Below are 22,119 nucleotides of genomic sequence, written 5' to 3'. Positions count from 1 at the left end.
TAATTATAGATTAATTTGATACACTGCATTAACCAAATTGCTCAGTAAATACTTCCAATGACCACAACGAGTTTTGGAAGAACATTTCAGACTGTTAAGGTAAGCATAGGTTTGTAACTAGGACCTCTTGTGAGTCCGCACGGGTAGGTACCACCGCCCCGCCTATTTCTGCCGTGAAGCAGTAATGTGTTTCGGTTTGAAGGGTGGGGCAGCCGTTGTAACTATACTGAGACCTTAGAACTTACATCTCAAGGTGGGTGGCGCATTTACGTCGTAGATGTCTATGGGCTCCAGTAACCACTTAATATCAGGTGGGCTGTGAGCTCGTCCACCCACCTAAGCAATAAAAAAAAAAAAAACCTAATGCAATTGCACCCTACTTTTAATCAAGATACAAATAAAAGTAAACAGCGTCCATGAACAAAAAAAAAGTTCTAGTAAGTTTTAGACACTGAAGTATAAAACCTAGTTTTAGATGTTTCGACTTGACATAATAACAAAAAGTGAAAGTTAAATGACACTTACTTTTTTTCTTAAATAGTTTAAGTATGTAACACAATAATATTAGCACCGCGACCAACGATGTCAAAGATTGGGTGAGTGCGATGGAGAAATTTTGTAAATTCACGATAAACAGGTACTTAAATTGAAGGATGACGGTAGCTATGTTATAGTAAAATTGAGACTACACCCGATGACGCCGACGGCGATGCCCCTGCCTAGGTGGTCATGTCGAGGATGCGGAGAAAGGACACGGCACTGATGGCGATCGTGGCCGGGTCTGGGATTTGGCCTTCGATGTCCTCGGGAACCGACTCGTGCAGCTCTTCGAACCCTGCTTCGAGTCGGAATGGTCTGCAGCAGTGGAAGACGGATTTGTGCTGCTGCAGAAGGAGGGGTATTACCGAGGCCTTTTGCTGCTGGACAAGGCGAGAAAACTGCTCGACCTGGTCGTGGCCGCCTGCATCGTCCCGGACTTAACGGTATTGGTCCCGAACTGTCAGTACAGCAGTTTGGATTCAGTTCGCTTGACCATTGACGCGGTGATGCATAATATGAGCGAGACGTCCTTGTGGTGTCGCCGTGAGTCTGGATATAGTGATGACCGTGGAACCTCCCTATTCTACCAAGTTTCTGACACCGGGCGAAAATCTGGCGTCGGATGAAAGACAGCAAAGGGAATAGTTTTGAGGGTGGGGCCCTGAAAACATCATTGGGCCCGCGGTCCGCTTCCTACATCTACTTACCGTTAAATCTACAAATCCCCTACCTCACGTATGAGGTTCGGACCCCTCCGAAAAAAAGGTACGTATTTCATCACTGTTCATACTCTAAAGGCAATTGTAATCTGCTTTTAGAATATGAATCGTGGTAAACTTCCAACATTTGCTATAAATACTGGGTATTTATATTGGTAAGATCACGACCATTACAGCAACTACTTATCAACGATCGAACGAGTCGTAGGACAGACTAACTTTAGCGGACGAAAAAAAAAGATTGTAATTGAAAAACAAATTATCGCAATAAGCCATGTAGGCACTACAAGTTAAAAGTCAATTTTATTATTATATACTGTGCTGAAACTAGAGCGTAGCAAAAATGAGGCTACACTGCTACGAATTGTCGTAGAGTACGCTCTACCACTTGACAATCTGTAGACATTTCTGTACGTACTGCTTAATAATTATTTAATACTATTCAATTGAGTTTTTTTATACACTTACGACAATTTAATAAAATAGAAAATGATAATCCAGAACTAAACCACTGTTAAATTAATTAAATTTTCAATATTCGTGTAACAAAAGCCTCATATCCACCGACAGACTCTTAACAACGTAATTAACCCGGCACTTGTTTAATTAAACAAGCTAAATTAATATAAAATTATTTGCTACACCGCAAAACGGGAACTATGCGTGAAATTCGAGTAGGGTAACCAAATAAATAAGGCACACAATCTCAGCTAAAAGTCCTTGTTGGGACGTTCTTTGAGTGCTAGCGGCGGCCTCTTATGTGTAACAGCTTACAACAAGCGCGCACAACAATGCGATGCATTCAACAAAAGAGTATGAATAAGCCCGGCCGCAATCCCTATGCGTCTACTGAAGTAGCACGCAGGTAGCTTGTGTCCACCGAGCCGATTGTAAAAGCGATATAGATAGGACAGGGACAAGCTGGCTGGGGCCGTCCCGGGCTCACCTGTGCGCCAGACCCGTAGGCGCGTCATGGACGCACACATTATCACCCTCGCACACTACACAATAGAAACACTGACGCACACTAACAAGGTCTACGATGAAGGCTACAGCGCGAGGCCTCGGAGCACACAGGCGCAGTTGGGGATAGAGACGTGAGCTCGGGACACAGGCGGGCGAACTTTCCCGCCGAGAGGACCTCTCAGCCTGGTCCGCATCGCCCGCCATCGCAAACCACTTGTTGAATCATACACTTTCCCAAACCGTTCAGTTCGTTCAAGTTCCCTCGCGCGCAATCTAAAACCACCCTAAGTTCTTATTTTTAATATGTTCGAACTCTTCTCGACCTGTGATGCCTATACTTCGCTTCCACTTTGCCTTGTTATCCTTTAATTATTCTATACACATTATTTAGTCTTCCCCTCGGTGTTGTTACTAAGGTTGTCTTTACGCGCATTAACGTGAAATCATAACGGTTATCTTGTTGTAAATTTTAAATGTTTAGAATCGTTGTTGAATACTCATAGCTGTGTTAACTGTTAAATATTAAATGTAAAAGCAATCTCCAATTGAAATAATTTTTACGTCGCGGTAACACTGTGGTGTCCTGAAAAGCTCCCGAAAAGGTAAGTTTACTTGATTTTTCTTAATGTTAGTTTCATTTATTTGGTATTTAACTTATAATCACAATATTTACGCAACGAGTATGACAATTTAACGTTCGTCATTGTGAATTTCTTTAAGTAAAAGCATTTTGTTAATTTCATTCAAAATTACCTAAAAAACGTAAATCACATTTACAACTTGCAACATGTTAATTTGTTACGAAATCATCAATCATAATATCAGCTTGCATGATTTCTAACATTGGAATTAATACTAGAACGGAAAATATATCATTATTGATGAATAAAAACCGAATTGAGATTACAAAATTGTCTCTTTCTTTCAGGTAAGATACGAATTTCCATTAGCCGTTCTAGAAGTATGTATATTCGTCGGGTAATGCCGCGATTTATGACGATGTAGTCCCTTACTTCTCAGGTTAGATCAATACCAATGTATTTTCACTAGACTAAGTAGCCAATGTCGCATCGACGGGTGATTCGGTTAATTGTTATGTTCCACAATAATAAACCCACGGTCTTCTGTAGAACACAACTTTTCCATTGGTTTTACGACACACAATCACTGAAGCACTTTAGTGTGACGAAGCCGAGACTAATAGAAATAATTTCCTTTATGTGTTACTTATTGGGCATTTGCTTTTATAATTGTACTAGCTGACCCGACAGACTTTGTAGTGCCTCAATCGATAAATAAAAGACCTAAACTTTTGTATAAAATAAACTTAAAACAAACAAAAGAAATCCGTCCGACGGGGGATACATCAAAGGAAACACAAAACTGTTATTTTTATTTAATTCCGAGCATTTTCATATTTATCTAACCTTTTAAACCTTCACTCGACTTGCACAAATAATCCTAGACCAAAATTAGCCAAATCGGTCCAGCCGCTCTCGAGTTTTAGCGAGACTAAGGAACAGCAATTCATTTTTATATCATTTTAATGATAGTATAATTCACTTTTTTTAGGTTAAGGTATAAAACGAAAGTTATTCGTCGTTTAGCCACTACTGATATTTTTATTGATTTTATCAAATAGACACGTTGACTATCTATTCGGTGTTAAGGAGAAAGACCCTGAAGATATCATTCATTGAGTACCGACGCCCATCTTGATTCAATATGGTATATACAAGCAAATTTACGGTCGATAATACGGTGACACTAACTTTCAGCCCCGTTTGAATAAATACCACATGAAAATAATAGGTGCTAGCAGTAGTTGCCGCTTTATAATACAGGAAATACTGTATCACCAATTTAATTTTTATTTTTATTTTTTTATTGCTTAGATGTGTGGACGAGCTCACAGCCCACCCAAATTCAAATAAAATTACCAGGGGCGCGAAGGATATAAGAATTTCGAAAGAGGTCCCTGCTGCTAAGATAAGTTAAGATAATTACAGTGGCCGAGCCTGATTACCCGAAAACCCTACTACATTTTCAGCCAAACCTATTAGTACAAGATTCTTTCATCTCTTTTTCCTGAAATTTGAGCTACAGAAGCTTAAAACCAAAATTGCTCTAGTAAAATTAAAGTAGCATCACATAATTTTCAGGTCAACAACTACATCATACTTAAAATCACTTAAAATAATAACGTAGCCCTCTCGCGTCGCACGCACGCGTAGATTGTTTAACTGCTATGAAAATTAATTTTAAAAAGGTTCCATCCAGTATTGCGTAAACATTGTTCATGCATAAATTAAGGGCCTTAATTCAGCGCTGTCTTATCGGTTATTACGTGATGAATGTGCGGACCAGACAAATGTTTAGAATGTACATATTTTTATTAAAATTGAATTTTATTCACACTCGCAAAATTTAGGCTTGGGACAGTCGTTTTTCTGTATTGTTACAATAGGTATCTTACATTTAAAATCGGAACTCATAACTGCATATTGTAAAAAATCTTTTTTTTATTGTTTATTAGTGGATAAGTTCACGGCCTACCTGATTTCCTAGTTACCGAATCCCATAGACATCAACAAGGTAAATGTCACACCTCCTTGCACTCTCTCACCTGACGTCCGATCTCCGGCTGGGTCAGAGACCGGTCTAAGTAAGGGGGTTCTCGCGGTCAACACTACAACCAGACTCGCGGCGCCGCCCCAGGACACCCGACGTCGCACGACAACTTCATATCGGCGGTCTCTGTACAGCAGCCCATCTAGCCATACTAGGTGGTGCCGCTGGTATCCCGGAATACCCCGCTGAACTAACACCAGCCTGCCAGGCCCGAACTCGATATACCGCCGATAGATCTAGATACCGTAGAACTGCTTCCATGCAGCACGCTGACCGCAAGTAGTAAGCCGCATGGCCTCGCCCCCCTGGGCATCCCGTAACCTTCATCGATGCGGTCGCTCGCACGGGGGCTCAGGGTCGGTACCGGGCGAAAAGCCTTTCGCGGCCCCGGCTTGGCGGCGACGGATCAGTGTGAAGAGGGAAGAGCTCTCCTTCTCTCGTTCTGCAGCTTTCTTCTCCGAGATGGTGGACTCGTAGAAGTTGAGCATAGCCTTCCAAGATACATCGCTGCTGAGCACTGTAGTTACGACGGTCAGCAGCGACAAGTCTGGTACTATTTGCGAGACAAGGACGCGGCACTGCTCCGCGAAAGGGCAGTACGGGAGCGTGTGCTCTGCCATGTTCTCGTCATAGCCACTCCAGTGGTGGTACTCCAGCGTCAGATACCTTCGGGCAACGATGTGCAGGTAGCGGCTAAAGCAGCCCTGTCCCGTAAGCATCTACGTTAAGTTGAATTTTCTTGCTTTCTGAACGATTTGACGCACCATGAACATTTATTCCCAAGTACCCTTTTCCCTCACAAAATCAGCCTGTTCCGGAGCAATCTATTTGGACAGATAGGTCTGCAATCGCTCATTTCGAATATGTATTATATTCGCAATTTTGCTAGAGTGATATAAGAGCAATTAGGAGATAATTGTAATACATGTTTCTTCGTAGAGCCTTTTTTATGCCAGTTCCGACGGCCAGACTCTTGTCTGCCATACCCTGTTGCATAAGTTAATAAATGTGTGATCTCCTCCTAAGGCTTTTACTGTTTCAATAGAAATTAAATTTCTACCAGTGGCTTTTCTGTTTTTGAGGTATTTTATAGCAGCTCTAACCTCAGACACGAGAATGCTCGGCTCCAAATCCTCATTGTTTGGATCTGTACTTGTGAATTGCCGAGACCGTGGATCTTTAAATAACGATTGTAGTAGTACTAGTAGTATATAGTTGTAGTAGGAGAAGTAGCTCTTGCATGTTTCAGAGATTTATTCCAACTCTGTTATCACTTAGTTTTTGGCACTTTCAATAACCTAGGTTTTATATGACAATAATTTGGAACCGTATTTTGTGGTAAAGATCTCTAGATCCATGCTTCAATGAATGTTTTATGATCTCTTCACAAATGTTACGAAGGTAAGAGTTATGATCTTGTCTGCGGCTGGTATTCAGTTCGTTCGTGTTTATGCCTTCAGCTTTCTTTCGATGCCTCTCTTCAATTAAGGCGAGAGTACCATCGGTCATTCCGTGTTGACGTGACTAATAATATGACTGATTAATTTAAAAATCCTAAACAGGCAAAGAGCGTCAAGAATGACAAAGGTTAATAATGCTCGGAATTTCGTGATAAAAAAAAAGCTTTGAACACGATTCCACCTGACTTTTTGTGTTGGATTCCAATCGAAATTATATATTTTGAAAGTCGTTTTTATTAAAATAGAACACTGTAAATAGAAACCTACATAGCATTAGTTGGTAAGGCTATCAATTATAAAATGCTGACAAATATCTATTTAATGGCTGCCGTAACATCTGTCCGTTGTACCTACTAATATCTACATTTTATTTTCTAACTTATGTACACTTATTCTTATCTTAGAAGCGTTGACGTTGGGCAGAGTACCATTTTTAAAACTGTAGACCAAAACGTTAACGTGAAAACATTTTGGTTGAATATTTCAATATGCTAACATTTTTAAGGGTTGCGTAGAGGTTTGCAGGATTGTCTTAAAAATACTGTTATTCAAAATCCAAGTTTAATAAATGAAAAGTTTCACAAGGCTGATTAAATATTTGTATTTTTTTTCATCCTTTGACGTATCACTCTTTTCAGAGCGGTTGTGGCCGTCATTCAGTATCATTGCTGTGAGCAGATGTTATACGCTTCACGAGTAATCGCCACTTCTCCAGGTTTGTTGTGAGCCTGGTACACTCATGTAAACAACCGCCAGCTGCCGACTTGACTTGGTTGGCTTATCACATAGGCAACCTTCCACTCGAGGAAAAGAGGAATCAAAAACATGGAGTCAGATATGTTATGACATTCAAAGCACTTCGATTGTATTTACACCAAGCGTCAGCCTGATCGGTCCTGATTGATTGCTTAACTTACACACTTAGATTTTTGTGCAATACGAGAAAACTTGTGTACTTTAGTAAAATTTTCATTAAGCTGCTAGGGCACTTTATGGTATCTAGATCAGAAATTTCACAATTAACAATAACTATACGTATGAAATGTATCGAATGCAAGATGCACGAACACAATACAATAGCTTTAGTATCTATTTTATAATAGCTCAACTCAAACATTGTCTACAATAATGTTCTCAATTATGTAAAACGCCAGACTCTGAAAGCTAGTTAAACTTTAATCTCAGCTGAAGAGTTGAAACGTTCGTAGCCTGGAACTCGTGGAACTTGGAATATGTGGACTCTAAATTAGTATGTTCAAAAAAGATTCAAACGAATGCTGTGTCCGTGTGTATAGTAAATAATAGTTTAAAAAAACTAACAAAATACGCTTTTCTAGAAAATTCAACTAAAAAATAGAAAATAAATTTGAATTAAAAATAGTGTAAGAAAAAAAAAATTATTGCAAAAAAGCGTGGGGTGTTTTTCAGGATATTATCAGAATAACCCTTCTACTCATATCTCTTCATAAAATATTTATATCTACTGATATCATGCACCCCACGCTTATTTAGCAATAAAAAAAAAAATTACACTATTTTTAATTCAAATGACTAATTTTGATACACACCTATCAAAGAGAGCACTGACCTGGAAAGTGTCTGGTAAAAGGAAGAGAGGCTGCCCCAGAACAACTTGGCGTCGCTCGGTGGAGCAGGAGCTAGGGGTCTTGGGCATGACGTGGGAGGAGCTAGAGCAGACTGCCCAAGACCGATACAAATGGAAAAATTTGATTCGAGCCCTACACCCCAGCAGAGGGTAATAGGAAAGCATGATGATGATGATGATTTTTAATTCAAATTTGTTTTCTATTTTTTTATTGAATTTTCTATAAAAACGTATTTTGTTAGTTTTTTTAAACCATTATTTATTTTTCATTTTTTAGTATAATTTCAATTCTTTCAATATTTTTTAATATTGAATTGTCATCGGTTCTTAATAATTATACCAAATTTCGAGTTAATCCGAAGTTTTGGAGGGTGTCAAAATCATGTTCAAAGATTCCGTTACATATTAACATACATACGCCTGAAGCTAATAAAAGCGTATCAAAAATGAAATACGTCATCAATCTAGATTTGCATGTTGCCGGTAGTAGTAGCGAATCTAAATTGGTTCTTTAAGCGTTATTGTTTCTTGTTCGAAGCAGTTTTCTAATGAAATTGTCGAAGTAAACTTTGACGTCAGATTTCATGGCAAATAAACGGGCTTCGGTAATTACTGAACAATTTAGGAATTAAAAAGTAAAGACCTTTGAAGAAGTCCACCAAACGTAGGAAATTTTGTCATTTTAATTAAACAAGAATACGTAAATTAATTAAGTTACGGTCTGTATTTTCCTTAAATTTTCTGATTTGTACGCCGAAGCAGTATTTTCTATTGTTTTATTATATTATTACGTCCAAAGGAAAAGGAAGCCTTCAAAATCGTTTCTCGGATAAAAAAATCTGTTCCTAAAACCAATGAGTAATTAACTGGTTCATTTTTCGGCTTCGTTTTCAAAGACCCTTTTCTTAAGATCTTTTTTTTTTCAATTATAAATTGACATCGGAAGTAATTTTCGGAAATCTTTGAAGAAAAGCGATTACAAGTTTGAATGCGAGAAAATTTATATTTGCTGTCCTTCGTTTAATTCCATTATAGTAGTTCTATTCCAAATAGCCAAATCAGAAAATTATGGGATACACTCAAATCCACAATTATTTTAGTTTTTAATCGAACTCAAGGGATCAGATGGTAAAAGTTACGCTTTTCAAAACATCTCATATATTCTGAGCATTACGTACTTAACAGTTAACAATTGTCAGAGTCCTTTAGAGATTTGAAGTCCCTTGCCCTTACAAAGGATAAATAGAGGTCCCTAAAGGAGTGATATACGCTTCATTAGTATTTTGACATCCAAAGATTTGTGTGTATGAGATGTTGCGACAAGAATAGACCAACTATTATCATTATTTGATAAAATTTTGGAGACAGATGTGTATAATAATCAAATAAGCACACGAGGAGCATACGGCGTGTGTAGCTTCGCCGTGACTGCTGACGAGCTCACCAGGGCATCAGTTTTTTTTTTATTGCATAGATTGGTGGACGAACTCACAGCCCACCTCTTGTTAAGTGGTCACCGGAGCCCACAGATATCAACAACGCAAATGCCGCACCAACCTTGAGATATTAGTTCTAAGGTCAAAGTATAATTACAGCGGCTGCCCCACCTTTCAAACCGAAACGCATTACTGCTTCATGGCAGAAATAAGCGGGGTGGTGGTACCTACCCGTGCGGACTCACGAGAGATCCTACCACCAGTAACCTGACAGGGTTTGCCAGTATCTGTCTTACCAAGAGCACAGTGCTTCGCCGAATCTACCACCAAATCAGAATCGAAATCCACTAAGCGGATCCGACGAGAAACTAAGTGAGTTTTGTCTGTGGTTGAAGTTGCACGTTAAGCTTTTCGCCATTAACGAGTCCGAAGACGCGAACGGTGACCGGTGCTTGGAAGCCTTAAAAGCACCGACAGTGGTTTGGGAGTATCATTCGAAGTCCACGGACATTTCACAAATATTATGTATTCAATAAGCGCAGTACTTATAAATTATGAAATGAAAAACAAAATGGCTTTGTGGCCAGTATGGAATGTTGCCACTGGTCAGTGTTTGCCCAAAAACAAATAGAAACTTTAATAATTATTCAATACACTACGAAGCTTAATACTTAATAAATAAATTTGGTTTTATTTTTTTCTAATATAGGACGTCATTACTTAATGATCATACAACTTGCAAATCCACATTGAAATTCCCTTGAATCTTAAATTATTTTTGTATTTAAAGTATCACATAACTCAGCAAATACATTACGAAACTAAGCGCAAAATTAAATGAAACCCAAACTTGCAATCTACGGTAGCCTGGAAGGACCGCAAAAAATAACAACCCTTAAAGTATTCCATTAAACATTTGCTTCAACTTTAATACGCAGCCCTTTTACTTAAGCACCAAAGTTATAAGCTCCGATATTCGAGGTTTTTAGAATTCAGTTGTATAACCACAAATAATGGAACGCTTATATTTTTTTAGTGAGACTTACAAGTCATGGCTCAATGTGGGTGGCGGCATTTACTTTGTTATGTATGTGCTCTGGCGGTTACGGGAGTGTGGATGTTAAGAGGTTACTTTACATCAGGTCGGCCGTGATCCATCGCCCATCCATCTAAGCAATAAAAAAACAAAAATTATCTCAAATTTTAGCAGTTTAATTTAGATTTAGGTTATTTTAAGCAACTTACCTGTTTCGCTTGTATCTTATATTGTTAATTTAAATGCGGTATTAAAAATTAAAAATTAATCACTTATTTTATTATCTTTGAAAATACACTCAGCTTGAAGGCCCCTTGATGTAAACCTCGTTGTCATAGCTCTTAAAAAAACAGTACTTTTACTATGAATTAGAATTAAATGGCATAGACAATAAATTAAGAAGGTCAACTCTAAAATCACTGCTATAATCAATTTCAATTTGGAAAAAAGTGTTTTCCTCGTCCATAAAAGTCCGTGCCATTCTGTGATCGTGTATAGGACAGGATCATTAATACTTATTAGATATTCAGTGATGCGTTCAGGTTATGTACGAAATGAGAGGATCGTGTGCTTACTCACGGTTCGAATTCAAATTTCACGATTGTAAACCGGTCAGGTATAAAGGTTTTTTTTTTTTAATTGTCTTTTATGCGTTGATAAACGTAGCACATAGGACGGAACCAATTTATGCATCTACGAGATGAGTATTGACCCCGTTGCATAGACAAGAGGTGTTAGCCCATCAAAATGAATTTTAACGATTGTTCTTATTTATTAATGATAGGTAATGATGGAGAGTATTAAACGGTAGGCAGCGGCTTGGCTTTGTCCCTGACATTACTGATGCTCATTTGTCTACATATGCTCATTTGCCTACGCGGGCAGAAAAAATGTAAAAAAAAAAACAAGTTACTACCATTATCATGAGTTAAAATTGAGCAAAGAAATTTGACATACTATACATAACTAAATACATAATTTTCTAGAGACGTAATTTAAAAAATGAAAGTTTACAAGAAAGTAACAAAACATAACAATATTACCTATAATATATTACTTAAGACTACACGTGAAACTTAACTCACCTTACAAAAAATATTCCAAAATTGCATTTATATACTTCAAGTGATAAATAAAAGAGGTCAACATAGGAGGATTTAATATCATGTACCCTACAAGATCCACGGCCAAATGTATTGGAAGCATAATTCGAGCCGTCAATAATTGGAGGGTCTTTTTAGAATGCGCGCAAAAAACCATATTGAAATGAAACTATCCTATTGGACTATCGGATTTTATAGAAATAAATTAATATCAAAATATCATACTGGTTTAAAAAATACTCCATGCTTTAAATATATTCCGCGTCAGGGTTGATATGTATGTATAATACATACGTCCCATAAGCATTGAGTATTAATTTTGCTAATGAAACTCGGAACTATACCCAGTAATTTACCACGTCCAACTATTTCTACACTAGCAGTCAAATATGATCTTAAATGATTACTTAACGTGTCGTATCAAAGGAATAAACGATTCAAGGAATCTAATTGCGGTGAGAAATTAACTTCACATCTAGTTCGCTTTTAAGACAATTTTCTAACCGGATAGCTCTGAGTAAATCCCTTGAAATTACAGTTAAATGTCTTGCCAAGTTAATCTGATCGGAGCAGGTACGTTTCACTTGACTGTTTCTATATTGAGTGAACGTTTTAACGAATCGAAATGATGACTGAAAAAGATCGTTGAACGATTATCACTACATAGTATAAAACAAAGTCGCTTTCTCTGTCCCTATATCTGTCCGTCCCTATGTATGCTTGAATCTTTAAAACTACGCAACGGATTTTGATGCGGTTTTTTTTATAGATAGAGTGATTGAAGAGGAAGGTTTATATGTATAATAATATCCATTAAATAGTGGAGAAATCAATAATAAATTACAATTTCCGAAGCGAAGCGAGGTCGGGTCGCTAGTTCGAGAATAAATTATGACGATGTTCAAAAAATGACGTTTGATATAAAAAAAAATCGTATCAAAAATTGAAAATCTTTATTGAAAAGATAGAATATAAATAATCTATACTAATGTTATAAATCTACAGTGGTTTTTACGGAGGTTCCGTTATAACTACTGAACCATGCATCCGATTGACTTGAAACTTGGTATCCGTGTAGAAAATCCATGTACTTAATGGATAGGCTAATATTTGTGTGAGTGTTGGACTCCCTAATAATAATAATAATGTTAATTTTAAATGCCCAGCGAAGCGAGCGAGTACGGCTAGTGATAGATAAATGTATAATCATATTTATGAAATAGTTTGCCAATTATCAATAAATTTAACTTAATAAAATATCAAATAGTATATTAAGAATAGATTAAATTAAAATTACCAGGTAATCAGCTTATTTTTCTCAAAGCGAAGGCTAGTTGTTATATAAAAGTTCGTAATAATATAGCAATAGCCGATGAACTTAGAATGAATATCTAAATGCTATAATTCTAATAGAATTTTTAAAGGAATTCATAATAAATTTCTAATAAATTTAGGGTAAGTAACGATAAACGCATGATTTTCATGAAGTTTAAAGTTACTTGTTTCCTTAATTTCTTAAATAAAATATTATGTTCATGAAACGAAAAAGTCTTCAACAAGTTAATTATTGGAACGAATTATCATAACTGAATTATCACGGAGTTTGTCAAAAATAATTAATTCAAATTCCATCAATTACGTTAAAGTGGATAAAAGGAAATTCAAGGTTAATTTTATCTTGGAATCATTTTACCGAGAGGAAAAGAAAGAAGCTGTAATTAATCGGGGCTTTGTTTGTAGAACGATATAATAAAAACTTATTTTGTTTTCGATTTAAAAAATATTTCGATTGAAAAAAAATCATTTAATTACATTAGGGAATATGTATTAAGTAAGATCGAACCTAATATAGTAATTAAATGTTAGAAGGTAAAGTTTGTATTGATTTATTTAATGGAATACTGCATATAATAAACAAAACTTGGGTTTGCCTTAAAATGACATTTTATTACAGACTAATAAAACAGTCTGGTCGTAAGCATAGCCACACACACACTATTTAAAATATTAATAGAACTATTTTAGTTTTATACTAACTTTGAACAAATTTTGTAGATTACGTACAAATGACATTCAGAAAAATCCATCAATGGATTCTATCTCTCCTACTATTCTGTACCATGACTAAGTATAGGGTGTTTCAGAATGTTTTTTGTTTTTGAATTGACTACTCGATACAGCCATATAATCCGGACTTTGTTGGCTACAGAAATGCAAATATGGCTACAACCGCAACACCTTTTTCCAGCAAGATGGAGCCACTTCTCATGTTACAAATGACACATTAGCTGCTCTTCAAGATTTATTCCCTAGAAGAACGCAATAAGTCGCCGAGGAGACATCAACTGGCCACCGAGGAGCCCTGATTTAACGCCAGCTGATTTTTTTCCTATGCGGCTACCTAAAAAGTAAAATTTACAATCAAAGAAGAAGAAATCAAATCAATTACAACAATAAATAAAACGAGTTTTAATAAACATTGTTGTTTTTTATTTAACACCTAAAAACGAAAAACATTCTGAGACACCCGTTACATATTCCAATTAACTAAGTAATAAGTATTTGATGCAAATACAGTTCAACTATCTTAACATCTTAAGTAGAATAATTTGGATGCAACAAGAATAATTTAATAGTTTGTTCATACTTTATTTATACCCCTGATACCTCTGCAGACTAAATTGCTAATTCTGGTGCAACGAACCTTCTGTGAGACCCAGTCGTGTTATGATAGTGAATTATTTAAAACTAAAACATATTCTGTATAACTTTGTATCAAAGAGACGAGACATTAACTCGAACAAACCTTTGAAAGAGAATACAAACCTTAATACAGTATCAAACAATGTCTCCGAAAACTTTTAATAGCATTCATTTTGTTCGAACAGAGCCAAGAGTTGCATTCGAGTGACTTGCATCCGTATTACGCAAGTTTGGAAAATCCAATGCCTTTGTGATATTCGAATATGGAAACTCTTGACGTCTGTGACATCTAGTGAGGCTTGAGAATGTTAGGAAAGACGATATTCGACACACGTTACGGGGTAAATAGTAGTACTCCAGAATACAGTTCATAAACGGAGTACTGTTGCTACCTATGTACATGTTAGTGACAAGTTTCGTGTTACGTTTTAAGTGACAAGTACATTTTTGTATGTTGCTTTTGTAATCTATGATCACTGTGTTCGCGACTATTCGATATTGGGAGCCTATATCTAAGTCCAGAAAGTCTGGTGTTTCGAATTTCATAAGGTGCACTGAGAAATGGTTAGAGTTGTACTCAAATTGCACCGTTTAGAAACCTTATAAATTTATGCTCTAAACATTAAAAACTTTTAAAAAAAATGTGAGCCGTCACGGGACACCTGGCAGATGTGAAACATCGACAATATTTTGTAAAAGTAATATGCACAAAAGAATAGATTGTGATAGGAACTAAATATGTCGTCATAATGATAAAATAAAATATTACGAAAAAATAATTTGTTTTCAAGTAAAACACAGGTTATGTGTACTGTAGTAAACAACACTGTATACACTACGGAGTATACACTATAGGTATCCGAGCTCAGTGTAGCGAGAGAGATGGCTTAACGCCGGATCGAGTGGGAGAGAATCGTACAGTCGATTGCGCATGGCGACGCGTCGCCACGGAATGCGTCGCCACGCCATAAATCGGTTTTACGTGCGGCTATAGATGTTTCACATCAAAAATGTGTTTAATAAAACTACTCTAAACGACGCTTACATTTCTGCGAGATAATTTCAATGCCTCCTGTTAGCTCATGCAGAGTCCCTTCCGTTATTATCGATAACATGGTACAACAGAGAAAAAGTTAAAAGTGCCAAGTTGTTTAATTACAGACTCGGTGTATAAAGCTGTTTTTTTAGATGCGGCTTAGCTCTGGCATTGCTGTCGGCTATAAGCGACGGTAACCACTCAGCATCAGGTGCTCGTCTGCCTACACGGGCAATAAAAAATAAATTCCGGAAGGTTCGGGTAAGAATGAACTTGTAAGCGACCGCCGGCCATATTAATAAATTATAATTTTATAATTTTATTAACTTTCAATCTCGCACAATTAAGTTTTCACAATACCTCACGTTTATCTATATATTAATACGTGAAGCAAAAACTTTGCATCCTTTTTTACGAAATTTTTTACGAAAAAAAAAAAACTTACAATTCCAATTAAATATAGTCTAATATCGACTACTGCGGGACCTCTAGTTTTTATAATTTGAAGCAGTTGATCCGAAACGTAATCGCTTAGAGCGAACTTCTTGTACACAATCTTTCGTGTGGTTTCATTCAAAGCGTTTTCTAACAAGAAAGTATTTTCAAAAAAAGCCAGACTAATAAACACGAATAAAGCTATTTAGTATTCTACTGCATGGATAAAGGAAAAAATCGTAAGAGTTTTTTTTCATAACCTTCGACATCCCTTGAAGGGTATTATTATCTATTCTGTGTGCGGCCCAAAAGCATTTTATTTTTCTTTGTGTCAAGTAAACCTTGAACGGAATTATTTAGTGGGACTTGTATGTTTGTATCAGTGGAAATAATTCATAAAAAAAGTTGTTTTTGTTCTAATTGAAATCGGACACAAAACTGTCATTTCAAATTTAAGAAATGTAGTCCTTTTGTTCTACGATCAAAATCCAGTCTAATTCAGGTACAAAAAACACTCCAATCATATAATTAAAATTGCTCCAGCTATATAGCGAATCTACAAATATTTCAACTACTTTCAACTGGAAATTGTATGAGCGAAAATATTTAAAAAATCTGTGGAGGGGAAAGCGAGTGGTGATTTTCGTGCTATCATAAAATTCATGTTCATATTCTTGTTTCTGTAAGGGATACTCAATCGTAACAAGGAGACAGACGGTTGCACCCCATGCTTACAAAACATCTATTGGATTCTAAGAAAGTTCATCGAAATAATTTATTTTTAATAATTTTAGTAGTACTCTTTTAAGGTATTTAAATTACAAGTCAAAATTATCGAAATCAAAATGTTCTTCATTCTGTAAGATACTTATAATGTATGTACAACATGTACGCGAGGGAATGTACGAGTATGAAGGAAATCGATGTTCGAACTTTAGAGACAATACAGTTGAGCAACTTACATTATGTGCGTCATGATGTAGGAAGATACATCGGAATCTGTTTATTTTGAATTTAGAAAATTTAGAATTAACAGAGGTTTGTGTAACTGGCAGTTCGAATTCAGAACAAAATATTAATGTCTTGATGACAAAATTGCAACCGTTGTTGGCGGAATACACTTTTAAACCGGTCATCTTCGAACCCGTCGCTTGCAACGAACCACAGATACAGCCCACTGAGTTTCTCGTAGGAATTTCTCAGTGGGTCGCGTTTCCGATCCGGTGGTAGATTCTGCGGAGCACTGCTCTTGCTAAGGTCAGTGTTAGCAACTTCGCCTGGTTTGAGCCCCGTGAGCTCACCGACTCGTTTGGTAACCCTGATATAGCCTCTCAAGGCTATCAGCTTATGTAGGAAAAAAACACTTTCAATAGAAAAGTGTGATGCTAAAAACCAAAATCAGCAATGTTAAATTTATCAGTTAGTTAGAATAACTAAGCAGTGAATTATACTGCCGGATTTATTAGTAGTATCTAACAAAAAATTGTATTTTTATATTCATTTACTATCAATCATTATCTATACTGCCATAGCTTAAATATGTATGTTGCTACCGATTTTCTCATTGATATGAATATTCTCTTTTTTTGTGGCTTACACTTAGACACAGCATGATGTGTAACATAATATTTTTTGTTAATTATGCTTAGTTTACTTTAGTTTAGCTGAAATGTAATGGAAAGATGTTAATTGAAAAATTATAAGTTACTTATTTTATTTTTATTAATATTCTACATGTGATTTTCAAAGAATTTTGTCGTGTTTTTTTTTTCGACATATTAGAAGATAGTAGAACACAAACTAGAAGATGTATTCAAAAACACATTTTTTTTTCTTGTTGCTAGCTTCCTTTTATCGAATACTGGATAACGGTAGATAATTGTCATTACTAGAATCACGGAAGTGTCAGAAAATCACCTAAACATCATATGTATTTTAATAAAATGAATTTTAATTTTAAATATTACTTTCAACCAGCTATTTAATTTTTTATCAATGAAAGTAATCAAGGAATATTATTTTATAAATAACAACGCTAACAACACAAAAAAGATAATCTGATAAAAAAAAAGTTTAATAAAAGCAGATTCGTTGAAATTTCAAAAAATCGAAACAATTAAGAGCATTTGAAACACATGCGCCGAATGAATCCAGTCAGAATTTAATTATCTTCGGAGTCTCGTGTGTGCGAGTGGTATTCGTTATGGAATTTTATTAGCTTCGTACTAGCAATTCGGGCCATGGGAAAAATGAATAATATTATCCGCTACATAATGGTATTCATGGAAGTTAAGTTGTAGAGGAAGATCGTGACCGTTCTCTGTCGTGATATTTACTCTGCAAATTATGGAGGAATGTTAATTTTAATTTTGGACAATGATAATTTTAATTTTGAAGGAGATGTATGGAAATGGTAGTGCAAGGTAGGGGGGAAGAGGTCGACCAAAGAAGACATGGATGGAGTGTGTGAATCACGATATGAGAGAGAGAGAGGAGTGACTGTTGAGATGACGGCTGATAGAAGAGAATGAAAGAGAAAAATTTGCTGTGCTGTCCCCACCTAGTGGGATAAGGTGGAGAAAAAGAAAAAAAGAAGAAGATAGTTTTGAAGTTGTCGTGCCCAAAATGATAAGGCGCCCGGCACATTCGTATCGAGCGATGTAACTGTGTCGGTGTTCGAAAACCGAAGGCAGGAAGGCATTTTTCAAAAAAAAATTTCTAATTCTAATTAATTCTTGATAAAAAAACAACCATATTTTATTTAATCATAAATGAGAAAAAATCTGGCAACTCAACACTGCATTAAAATTATACTAATCGAGTATATATACGTATGTCTCAAAGAGATTATAAGCAAAGCTCAATTTCAAAGACAAATTTAACAGTTGTAGAAAATTAAACTAATAACCAAATTATATAGACATTAGAACTTTGCTAAATTATGATTAAAGCTCTCATTCAGATAAAAATGCCCTAGAGCAATATTAGTAAAGCGCAAGCAGGGATGACAAGATCCTCGCGCCGAGGAGATATGCGTTATGTGTGAGAGTGCTGTAGCCATCCACTAATGCTTTTTATTATTATTTTTGTATTGAGGGATTACTGGGGACCCGGAGGCTTTTCCAGTTTCACCAGGACAGGTGGACGAGCAAGCGCTCAGCCAAGAAGTGTGGGATTTGCTAACAGCTGCCCGAGCGCCTCCGAAGGATACCTAGCAACTGAAGAGCAACTGCTTCGCGAATAAACCTACTACCGGATCGGAATCGCGACCCGCTGAGAAGATCCGGTGAGAAACTCAGCGAGCTGATTCATGGGTTAGGTTGCACGTCCGACTCTTTGTCGAGTTCGACGAGTACGGTTACTGGGTTCCCTAAGCCTGCTCCTAGTGTTAGAGTTGAAGGCGTCGAATGCAAAAGTTATTGGATCTGATGGATCCGTAAGGACGTGTCTAGTGCGTCGACGGTGAGTGGCTCTTGTGTGATCAGGATTCGGGGAATAGTCAGCGGCGGCAACGACAAAGCGATTATCATGACGCATACGTTGAGCGGGTAGAAGTTTAATAACGCAATTAGATATGCCGTCTCAACACGGAGCCTTGCGAGGACGTAGGTCTTTGATTAGGTCTTTAACTTCCATCGGGGTTACGGGTGGTAAGGCGTCCGAGGATGGCAAGAAGGTTCTACGCTCGACCTCACTGTCTACTATTTTTATATAAAAATGGTCCGTGGATTGAGTGCTGGGCGTGCGTTGGTTTTGCAATGTATTGGCCCGGGGGCCCTAGGTAGGCTGGAGGGTGACGAGAACTATGTTATATGGCTCCTTTCCGCGGCTTGTGTGCATGCGGTGCACGGAGTTGACCGATAGGCCTTATTCTAGAAGATCAGCCTAGACAAGCTTGGCGTCCAACTCCTTAGGGATGCCACGTATGACGGCATGGAGTTAGCGCTCCTCCTGGAGCGTATACGTATGGAAACTTAAACGCTCCTTACGGAGGTAAGAAGAGAGAGCCCTATGGTCGTCGGGTGTTTGAACCTTGATTTGGATGCCGTTCGTGAGATTACGGGCACTTGTAAAATTAATTTTTTTGGCCTTAAGGGCCAAAGGGAAACTCGGTCTTCTCTTGAAGAATTATCGATGGAGGGGTTGAGTTTTTTCCATTAATCCATTCTCTTACACACTCGTTCGAACGGCCAATACCTGCCCGAGAAGTAAAAAGCGGCAAACACCGACTGGTGACTGGTCGGCGGTCCGTCAGTCCATCCAAACAGTGACGTTGGTATTCTAGGATCCCCACTGGACTAGAAGGATGCATCGGAACGTGAGATACCACCATCGGGTTACTTTAGTATGAACTGGGAAGCACGCTGGAGTGCTGGTAGAGCGCGCCCCCGACTCTGTGGTGTCCCTTAACAGTCACTAGAATAGGCTGTCTCCTACAGGGGCCAGAGTTGGGCAAAAACTACCAGTTGAACTGCGTAGGAACGGCGTCGCTGCCGAGCATTGTAGGCACGACCGTCGGCAGCGACAAGTCGGGTCTGAATTGCGTGATGAGATCACGACACTGTCCTTCCTAGGTGAGGAGGGTTGCAGCATGCTCGGCTCCCTCACTGTGATGTGCAGCTAACGGCCGAAGCATCTGTGACCTGTGAGCTCTTGTATCAGTAGAAAGGTCGGATGCCTTAAGTACAAGTATGTTGTTTGTGAATTACGGCCACTATTTTTTAAAGCGGTTTTACTTTTTCTTATCTCCTCAACAAACACTAAATTTCCAATATGCCTACTGATATTTATGTACGTGCGTTCACGATTACCGAACCAATAAATTTTATTTGCTGTGAAGGCTACAATTTAATGTTCCCTAGAGAGTAACAGAAAAACCATGTCAAAGCTTTCGTTTGCTTGAACGTTGGTCAGTACTTATAAAATATGCATATTTTTAAAACATATACATATGTACATAATAAGTCAAAATATTTTAGTTGCTTACTTACTACCAGCTATACGTTTAAGGTTTTTGTTTCTCCAAAAATTTTTTTGTTATTATAAAAAACTATGCTAATTTTAGCTTGCCAAAAATTATTCGGATCCATAATGTATTGTACTTTGTGTTTGAAGCGTAAGTATAAACATTAAAAATTGAAATACAAACATAACAATTAAAAACGTAAATCATCGTTCTCATTAAAAGCTAATGTAACTTTTACCAAGGTGTATTTAAGCGATTTCCACAATTTTCACAGCAATAATTAAATACATTAATCCCCAAGAGCCCTTTGTGCTCCTATTTCTATATACGCAAGAAGTATTGCGGTGAGCCTTTATTCTGTTAATTAATCTGGGAATGTACTAACGAACTTTGATGTTAAAGGTCAAACAATTTTTGATGTTGCGTCTATTAAATTACCATTCACAGATACCTACTTAATTGGATATAGGTATAGTGTATAAAAGATTTCTGTGTTAATCAATGATCTTGTTATCCAGGCTTGTTGGTTTTTATTTTTTGTTTACCTATCTACCAGTAGCCTTGAGGGGCTATTCTAGCTTTGCCGTGACTTGTGACGAACTCACGAGGCTCAGCACGAGGGTTTCAGCAGCATCTGCCCTAATAAGAGCAGTGCTTCGCTAAGTCTACCACAGTAAACGGTGTTTGGAATGTCGAAAGTGTATCGGGAGGATCCGAAATAACATGTCTAGGGCGATGACGGCTGAATGTTGTCAAGGTGGGTGGCGCATTTACGTTGTAGATGTCCATGGGCTCCAGTAACCACTTAACACCAGGTGGGCTGTGAGCTCGTCCACCCATCTAAGCAATAAAAAAAAAAAAAAAACTCCATCTTTGTCGAGAACGTAAATTACGATGGCTACGATAAGAGGGTTATCGTGACGCGTCGCTTTCTCACAAAAACGTCCTGAGGCTGTTTTTAAATACCATGCTGTTTCCTCAAATTCCATGGAAAAGCTTGTTCACTTTACTAAAAACTGTCAACATCAAATGTGACTATAGCTTATGAAAGGTAATCTTACAAAGCAAGATCTTCTACCGAGTAGGTGATTTTTCTTCGTAGACCAACAGTCCAAATTTTATTGTTTGAAACTTGTATGATATGATGGTATGACAACTTGTGGGTCCGCACCGCGGTACCACCACCCGCCTATTGCTACAGTAAAGCAGTAATACGTTTCAGTTTAAAGGGTGGGGCAGCCGTTGTACTACAAAAACGGTGACCTCAGAACTCATGTTCTATCATTTTTTAAGGTGAGAGACGATATTTAATTTTACGTTATAAATGTCTTTAGCACCAGGGGGGCCATAGGATCGTTCACCCAGATAAGCAGTTAAAAAAACTAACCTAATCTTATTAATGTCGTTAACGAGATTCGGGCATCGGTCAAAAGTCTTGTGTTCTATGATGGCTACTCGATACATCACACCCCTCCGAGACCA

General features: G+C 37.3%; 2 long non-coding RNA genes across 5 annotated transcripts in view; both read left to right on the top strand.

The window, feature by feature from the left end:
• Positions 1-22,119, top strand: part of LOC134200577 (uncharacterized) — a 481,544-nt gene that overhangs the window by 6,600 nt on the left and 452,825 nt on the right. The window lies entirely within an intron of this gene.
• LOC134200579 (uncharacterized) lies at positions 532-13,975 on the top strand. 3 transcript variants are annotated; one of them, XR_009975552.1, is made up of 3 exons: positions 532-1,305; positions 3,154-3,245; positions 13,746-13,975. It is a non-coding gene; the product is annotated as an uncharacterized LOC134200579 (long non-coding RNA). The 3 variants fall into 3 exon arrangements; XR_009975554.1 differs by having other exon boundaries at positions 13,707-13,975; XR_009975553.1 differs by lacking the exon at positions 3,154-3,245.

This window comes from Bombyx mori, chromosome 18 (assembly GCF_030269925.1).
Source record: "Bombyx mori chromosome 18, ASM3026992v2".
Lineage (NCBI taxonomy): Eukaryota > Metazoa > Arthropoda > Insecta > Lepidoptera > Bombycidae > Bombyx > Bombyx mori.
This window is presented reverse-complemented; position numbering and strand designations above follow the sequence as displayed.